Source organism: Amblyomma americanum, unplaced genomic scaffold, assembly GCF_052857255.1.
Source record: "Amblyomma americanum isolate KBUSLIRL-KWMA unplaced genomic scaffold, ASM5285725v1 scaffold_323, whole genome shotgun sequence".
Classification (NCBI taxonomy): domain Eukaryota; kingdom Metazoa; phylum Arthropoda; class Arachnida; order Ixodida; family Ixodidae; genus Amblyomma; species Amblyomma americanum.
This window is the reverse complement of record NW_027526795.1, coordinates 31054-39058: the sequence shown is the minus strand read 5'-3', so window position 1 is coordinate 39058 and position 8005 is coordinate 31054. Positions and strand designations below refer to the sequence as shown.

The 8005-nt window shown below is 44.5% G+C and overlaps 1 long non-coding RNA gene across 1 annotated transcript; it reads right to left on the bottom strand.

Moving 5' to 3' along the window:
* Positions 1-437: 437 nt before the first annotated feature.
* LOC144112503 (uncharacterized) lies at positions 438-5898 on the bottom strand. Its single transcript, XR_013310285.1, has 3 exons — positions 5817-5898; positions 2976-3030; positions 438-624 (listed from the first exon to the last, which is right to left on the bottom strand). It is a non-coding gene; the product is annotated as an uncharacterized LOC144112503 (long non-coding RNA).
* Between the last annotated feature and the right edge of the window lie 2107 nt (positions 5899-8005).

Sequence of the window (8005 nt, the reverse complement as noted above, 5' to 3'; positions counted from 1 at the left end):
ACGCAGTCTAATAGGAGTTAGGCATAGGCTTTATGAAAACTCATTATATTTATTCGAAATTTAGTACAGCACTCCGTGACGTAGTTGCGCATTCATTATATGTCACGTAACAGCTTTTTAGGGTGAAAAAATCAGTAAGGTTGAACCAGCCCTCCTTGGAGACTTCTTCAGCGTACCAACTCAGAGAGCGCAGAGTTTTAGTGGATCACCAAATAGGTTCTTTGTATGGCTCAACCCGGCGTCCTTCAGATGAATTTTGGTTTGACGTGCTTAACACAATGAGGACTTTTTCCTCCTCCCTTTTTCTGTTCACGAACGAAGGACGATCGGCATCTGCTTACTGAGCTTAAATATTTAGTCTTTGAGTAACTGCAGGCAGTTTACTCAAGTTTCTTAAACAGGGCGCATTCGCATGTTTTTCTAGTTTCTTTAATAATCAGCCAAGGTAGCGGTCATCCTTATCCTACTGCAGTAACTGCACGTGGTTCAGTGCCACTCCACCTTATTTTAATTGCTGTTCGGGTAAAAAAGTCCGTTCAAATCCTGTGTCGCTATGCACATGTTCTCGTCATCTCCTCTTCGCGAGCATAGACACATTCCGTTCGGACAAGCGTTTGGCCCACACTGCAATGAAAAAGAAAGTATTGGAAAATTTACTGTACAGTTACACTTTCTTTGCGTTTTACACGCACAAGCGGCGAATCAAGGGAAAATAAAAGGCGAGTAAAAAGCAGACATTAAACGAAGCAAGCAATTTTTGCTTTAGTCTGTACTTATCGCATCCAAGGCGCGCCATGGCATGCTAAGAAAATTATTTTTAAAAAAGAGGCGTACCAAAAACATCCAGCGCTCATCCTTCGATACGGTGAATGGAATCGGTTACGCGAAATGTGTAACCGATTTTAAAGCGAAAGCTTTACTTCGCCATGCTCCGCGAGTTTCGACGACTCCGTCGCTTTCACCTTCAGGGACCTTCAGCCGCTCTGGAGGTGCGCTGGCTTGACCATGTGACTAGGCGCGTCACTCAACGCGGTTGTTCCGTCGCCGGCGCGTGCACTCTCCCAGCCGCCGCGCATGCGCTCTCCCGCTGTCAGACCGCGTGACTCGCCGCACGCTCGCCCGCGTTTTAACGAGGAGCGCACCGCTCGCCTACGCAGGGCGCGCATCGCCATGGATCCGAGCGAAGCTGAGACATTTCGGCACGTTACGCAGAGCACCTTGCAACGTCGCCAGCAGGCGACATCTGACCGCCCTTTCGCTTTGTATAACTAGGTGTAGAAGAGTTACACCTTCAGCAATTTTTGCTGCATCACGTTTCCAAACCCGCAGTTGGTACCAGCGCACTTTATCTTTGCCCGGTTTGTGTACGCGAACTCCGAGGTTCCTGGCGAGGCTCGCGTCAGTGCGCAGCGCTCCGAGCCCGAACCTCGAGGTCCGGCCTTCGTGCCGTTAGCGGAAACCGTACCTCATTATCCTTACCAACTGCGCGTTTGTTAGCGGCTTCAAGATCTTGCCTGGCTTACACTTGATGTGCTGGTGCAAGACTCTTCCCCTTAGGCCGCAGAGGCAGTCTGATTCCGAGGTTGCGCTTCTCGCTCACGCGCTGCGTTTCAGAAGCAGAACAGCTTTCGCCCCTGTGTAGAATTAGTGGTAGCGACAGGGCGGAATGCTAGCGAATTGATGTTATTGTTGCCATCGGTAAACAGGCCACATACCCAGCCGAGAGTTCGGCCCAATGTCCGGTCATGAATGGCAATTGCGAGCAGAAGAGGATCATATGGCAGAAATGTAACAAAACAAAAATAGAAAACCTGTATTGTGGAACGAGGAAAAATTTGCAGAATATTTAGACATGCGTAAGGAGACCTTCCATTTGCAATAATGTAGTAGTGAGGTTATCCGAAAATGCTGCTAAAGCTTAATACCTTGGAGCTCCCACCAACAGAAAGAAAAGTTGAGCTAACATAGGGAGCCCTAACCTCTTGTGAGGGGCCTCAAGATCAGTATTTCTCTGAAGCGCGAATCGCCGGCAAGAGAGGAGTAAATGTTTTATTGATTCTTCAATGCACGTGTCACAAAGGCTTCCCATAGCGAACCCGCATCTTTGTAAGTATAAATTTCAGCGGGTGATTATAAACTGAAAAAGCGTGATTGACACCTCACGCAGCCTTGATTTACATGACCGGACATTGCAAGGGTGAGTTAAGGGCTGAATATCCGTGGTTTTGAGCAACAGATCATGGAAGCTGGTTGAAATTTGTTTTAATTGCTGGAAACGGGACATCTCCAAGATAATTAAGTGAGGAATGGGATATTCTACACGAGCACTGAGGGCTGACCCTGCCAAGAAATTATCCACCTCGTTAAAATAGACGCTAGAATTACCAGGTATCCAGGCAAAACAGACTTTTCTCAATGTGCGTGTCAAAATTCATGTCAAGGAGGCTTTTCTTTATTGCTTCTAGCGCATGAGCAGTTTTACAGAGTGTACGTTTCGTGTTTTCGCCCACGTAAACTTTGGCTGACCGTACGGATTTAAAGCTGTTTATGCGTAACCAAAAGTAACCGCCAAGGTGATCTTTTCTTACCTGCGCAGTGAACCATTCAAGGCACCCCTTATCTCTGAATATGTGTAAGATAAGAGAAATCCCAGTCCACATATTTCGATACGTTGCGTTGTTCAGTGGAGCAGTAAGGGGTTCACTTCACGGTAGAGAAGCAAAATGCGTTGCCTGGTTTCTTGACCACATATGTGCATGTTCGTAGGCCAGCATTTCCAACAGAACGGAAGGCCGACACACCACACCAGTCATCTTTTGGTTTCAAGAAACTTATTACCCTTATCAGAATACTTAATGTTAATACTCCAATGCAGAACACTAATTATGACTGGCCATTAGTTAAATTCGCTCAGTGAAGTGTCGAAGAATTTGTGATAAAAATCATATGTAAGCAAAGACCACATCGGGACTTACGTAGAGGTTGCATGGTTTAAGTGAACCTTCAGGGGCAGCATCGTAATCAGGTTTTCTAAAAAAGATACAAGCCAAAGTTATTCCGGTGTGCATCAATAAAGACGAATTTGTTAGTGAAGGCAAATGACAGTTCAGAGGAATGTGCACAGTGCACAGTGTCGAAATGCTACCGTAGTGTAGCTATCGCTATAATAATATTGCATGGAGAAGAGTAGATGCGAGCTCCTCGACGTATGCACCAAGAGCGCTGTGGATGAGCGCAGTAACTCTGGCATGATTAAATTTATCACTCTCTTAACAAAATTATTTCAGCACATTGAAGGTCTTGATATACATTGTATGAAGCACAATCTAAAAACAAACGGGTGAAGTTGTCCAAAAATAACGTAGCCGCATAAAAGCATTACTATGATATGTACAACGCTTTTAGGCACCCGAATTCTTGATGTTTTCTGGTTGAATTAATATTTCAGTACATTTATTTTATTACAAAAATGAGGCTCCGGCACTCAGCTAACAATTTTTATGTGGTTCATGAGTGCAGACCAAGGCAAGTAAATATCTTAGCTGAAATTCTGACCTCGACGTCGGATAAAGAGAAAAGATGCCCTATGGGTGGACTATTACTCGAATGATTTCATTCCCGCGTAGTATCACGCAGGTACAGCAGAGGCTCACGTTAGTCGGCCTATAAAGTGTTTTCCGAAAACGCTATCATCATGAGATACTTCAGGCGGAACACTCCGCTCGGCCTACGATGAGGATGCTCCTTTCTTTTGAGAAATTAATCTGCAGGAATTTGTCATCTGTGCCAAGCAGTATATGTGCATGTGTGGGGTAGAATCAGTACAGTCCAAGCAAAGGAGTCCTCGCAAGCCGTAGCTTCGGCTAATCTTCGCAGGCCATAACTTCGGTTAACCTCACGGCAGGCTCCCCGCACGTTCTCACAATAAAGAAGTCAAACCGGTAAAAGCAGAGTATATTTTTTTCAGACCTGCGCAAAAGGTCCGCTTATACATATGTTCTTTATAGCTGTTCCTTTAAGCGTACAAAGCAATATAAATTTTTCAGCCGTAGGTCCAACAGTTGTTCCTCTTTGACATTCCAGCATTGATTGTGCTACGGTCACCTATGCATTCAGAAATATACAAACACGTCTTATAACGCTTATTTAGTACATAAAGAGACGTAGAGGTATCTAAACCTATATCGAATACGTGAGGAATGTCATCTTAAAGCGCCATATATATAGAGGTAATTTGGCAGTTGGAAGCTTGAGTCTGATTTAGTCAAACTAACCAACTTTACTTACTGCTGAGTACGTCCCTATAATAACATCTACTTCAGAGTTCTTGAAAAATTGTCTACATGAGAGCACCGTGAATACATTCTGAACTACAAAGACAGGATGCCAAATTGATGTTTTTTTTTTTTAACATTGCCACAAAAGATAGATATGCACTATTACTTATCGAGAACCGGCAATGGAAATTAGATTTTGTCCACTGTACTAGATAAGGGAATTGCAGGCGTATCAGAAATGGAAAGAGCTTTGGTCCCGTAGAAAAGTGTCTTTCGGTTCTTGCAGATCCTCTGCTCTCATTAGTACCATTAAAGCAGCGCTGTGTCCTGTCTGTTGAGGAGCCGTAGCTCTTATTACGGTAGCGATGAAACAAAGTGAGTCGGATGAAGTGCGTTTTAGCATGCGGTGAAGACGTTTTAAGGATATCTTAGCAACTGCAACTTTTACACCACGTAGACTGTGATTATCTAAATGTGGCTCAGAAATATCATAATTTATTATGCACTGGACATCGTCCAGTACATTACAGTATTTCGAAATGCAACAAAATATACTTCTGCCATGTTCTGGGCCAGGTATAATAATAACCTATGTATTTTAGTAAATTTGTGCAATTATTTACACTCCTAGCTTCAAGAGGATAACGTTTGCGGGCTCTGACGAGGGTATGAAAAACCTCTGGACTCTGCTCTATGCCAGAGCACGTCATGATTCCGGTGTTGTTCATTTTAATGAAGGGAGTGAGGAGGTTGCATTATAAAGAAAGGTCAACATATTATACACTGACACTGAATGGAACGAAATGGCAGTGCTTTAAATCGGGTGTGCAGGATTCGCTAACCATTTGCAGTCCCTGACTACCCGTGGTCATCGGAGCAGCGAGATTTTATTGTGTGGTCTCTTCAAGTCCACGAACTGGCCAGGCACCGTACTTTGTAAGTATCACTTTCTGAAATACTTAACTGATCTCTATCTTTGGGAATTATCGCCTGGAGAGGCTGAGCTTCGGCGACTCGGCATCGGAATCGGAATAAATCGGCAAAATAACCTCCATAAAGTAAGGCATTCGCCATTACGATGCCACCGCGTTTCTTGCTTTATGCTTGAATATTCGAATACGAAGCAGGAAACGGCGGTTTACAGTCCTGCTCTATTGCAGAATATTGACCAGGCTACCGATAAAATTCTGACGTGCGCAGAGGTTATGAAAGTGTGCTACTGCAATTGCCGTAACGCGTGCCATAAACCTGTTCATTACTCTTCCAAGTTAGTTAAGAGCTCTCTGCAAATAAACGATTTGCAAACATCTTGATGACTTCCATATGTCAGATATAGTATAGCATTTGAGACGGGCAATTTATAGAAGGGAGAGTGGACCCCTCCACAGGAGCGAGACGTGTCATTCTATTTTGGCGTCCTAAGTTTGCCCATAAATGAGTTTGGCGTCATTGTAAAATATTGTGTACAAGTCACACAAGTTTGAACCGAAGCGCAAATACTTCAAATAGAGTCACCTCAAAGCAAGCAGGAAAACTCACCCTTCACATGCTATCATGCCAATGACCAATGCGCAGCCAAGAATATACAGGGAGTTCATGGTGTCTTGATAGGCTGAAAAATCGCTGTACTGGGAGCGGCTCTCGAAGTGCCAACTGGGACAAAATTTGGTCCTTTTATATCCCTTGCACAGGGGTGGACTCACCGTTTAAGGGTCGCAAACTATGCGCATTTACATTTACACTTTACTCCGCCAAGTATTTGATGAGTTTTTCGACATTTCAGCATCGCTTTAAATAAAGTAAATGAGAAAACAGATGGTATTACCTTCAAGTTTTTTTTTTTTTGCGTCGGAGTAAATTCCTGCAGAGCTGCCGGAGATGTGTCCTTTTATTTGCAATAAAAAGTTATTAATAAAGATTTAAAAAAATGTACTGAAACACCGAACAGTTTAGTTTTGAAGTTAGAACAAAAGTGCTTTCGTTTAAATTTGATGCAGGTTGTATTGCCATAGATTAAAAGCTGACAGTTCCACTGAAACTTTGCATAAATGTATTCGGTGAGCGGACGTTGTCATTCATAAAGCTCATTTCTCGCTCCAAAACGGATTCACCAACTGACAGGCGCCTAAGAGCAGGAGGAGCAATTAAGAGGTTCTGAAAATAGGAAGAACGAGGTATCTCAACCTTCATGTTAGCGTTTAAGAGCAGCCGGACGCATTTTTGAGCACAAACTTTCTTTATTTGTGATCAATTTTGCTAAAAACTATTTTGCGTGTTGCATGGCTTCCTCTATGAAGTGCGCAAATTTTTATAATAGCATAAAAACATTTTTACACAAGCTTTTTGTGTTGTGCACGCTGAGGAAAATCTGTAGCCTAAACATATCGGGTTGAAAGACTCCTTCAAAATTAATGGTCGTCTGAATGCTTGTTCCGTGCCATTGGAGACGTATTTTTTTCAAGAGTACAAAACTTGTGGCTGGCATTTTGTGTCGTTTAGGTACAGTATACATAAGTAGAAAGTGAAGAAATTATCTTTAGAATTCACAATAGATCAACCTAAGAAGTCACATGTTCACATCATTTTGCGTAGTCCACCGAGTAAAGAAAAAAAACCGGGTCCAAATTACCAAAGAGTCGCACAGAAATCCGCTGTACAAGGTGAGCAACAGCCCAAAAAACTTTTTTAAAGAACCAGCACTGAAAGTTCAGCATCGTGTTTACTTGTCGAGAGGGCACTATGGTAGAGCCCTTAGTGTCGTTTTGAATTCAGCATTGCTTGGCTATCTGGCTTTCCGCCTGGGCCGCTTTTGATGCCTCCTATCTCCGCATGCAAACTCATTGGCTGCTTGCAATAGATTGGTGCGTGGAAGCAACGGCGCCCTATGAGCTCTGCTGCGCTTCCAAGACGTCCGGCGCTCCGTTTCCCATGCCGGCCAACCTAGTGTGCGGTTAAGCGCAACGAAAGGAGTCTGAAGCGCTCGGGTACATGTCTATGACTCTCTCCGCTATAACTTCACTCGCAGCTTCCCACAGAGAGGTCTTATCATTCTTGGACGTTGGCGGCTTCAGCTTGCGTTGGTCGTAACGATGCGCCGTTTTGTATTTTCAAAGTGGTCTCAGTCGTTGAATTTTTTCAATGTGAGTGATGTTGGAATAAAACAAATTGGTTGTGGTTTAGCTTTGGTTAAAGCTGGAGTGACGCGGTAACTACCTCTGGCAGAGTGGAACTTGGTCACGTGACCGACCACGTGACGAGCCACGTGATCAGCCACGGCGCCGCGCCGCCGGCAGCTCCTCCGCACCACGTGACCAACCTCGTGACAGCGTGAAGGCGCAGCCGCGGCGTAGAGGCGCGGCTAAGGGTGGCAGCGCCGCCACACTGAAGGCTCGAAATGCTACCGTAATGTAGTTATCGCTACAAAACTATATACCGCAAGCCAAGCAAAAGTAGCTAGCCGAGCGAGTCAGAGCACATTGCTTCAACGGCCCAAACTCCGGTGTTTGGTAGGGGCAACCGCTGCGGCGAACAATGCGGACGCGGGCAGTCACGTGGCGAGTCCTTTGAGCTTTAATTTTTTATATTTGCTGTGGTGCGTAATACCGAGTTGAGGCGCCAGTTTTTAAAATAAGGAAACAACAAATTCGCCGCCACAGGGTGGCAGCGCAGCCACAGGGTAGTGGCGCCGACACGCTGAATGATCGAAATGCTACCGTAATGTAGCTATC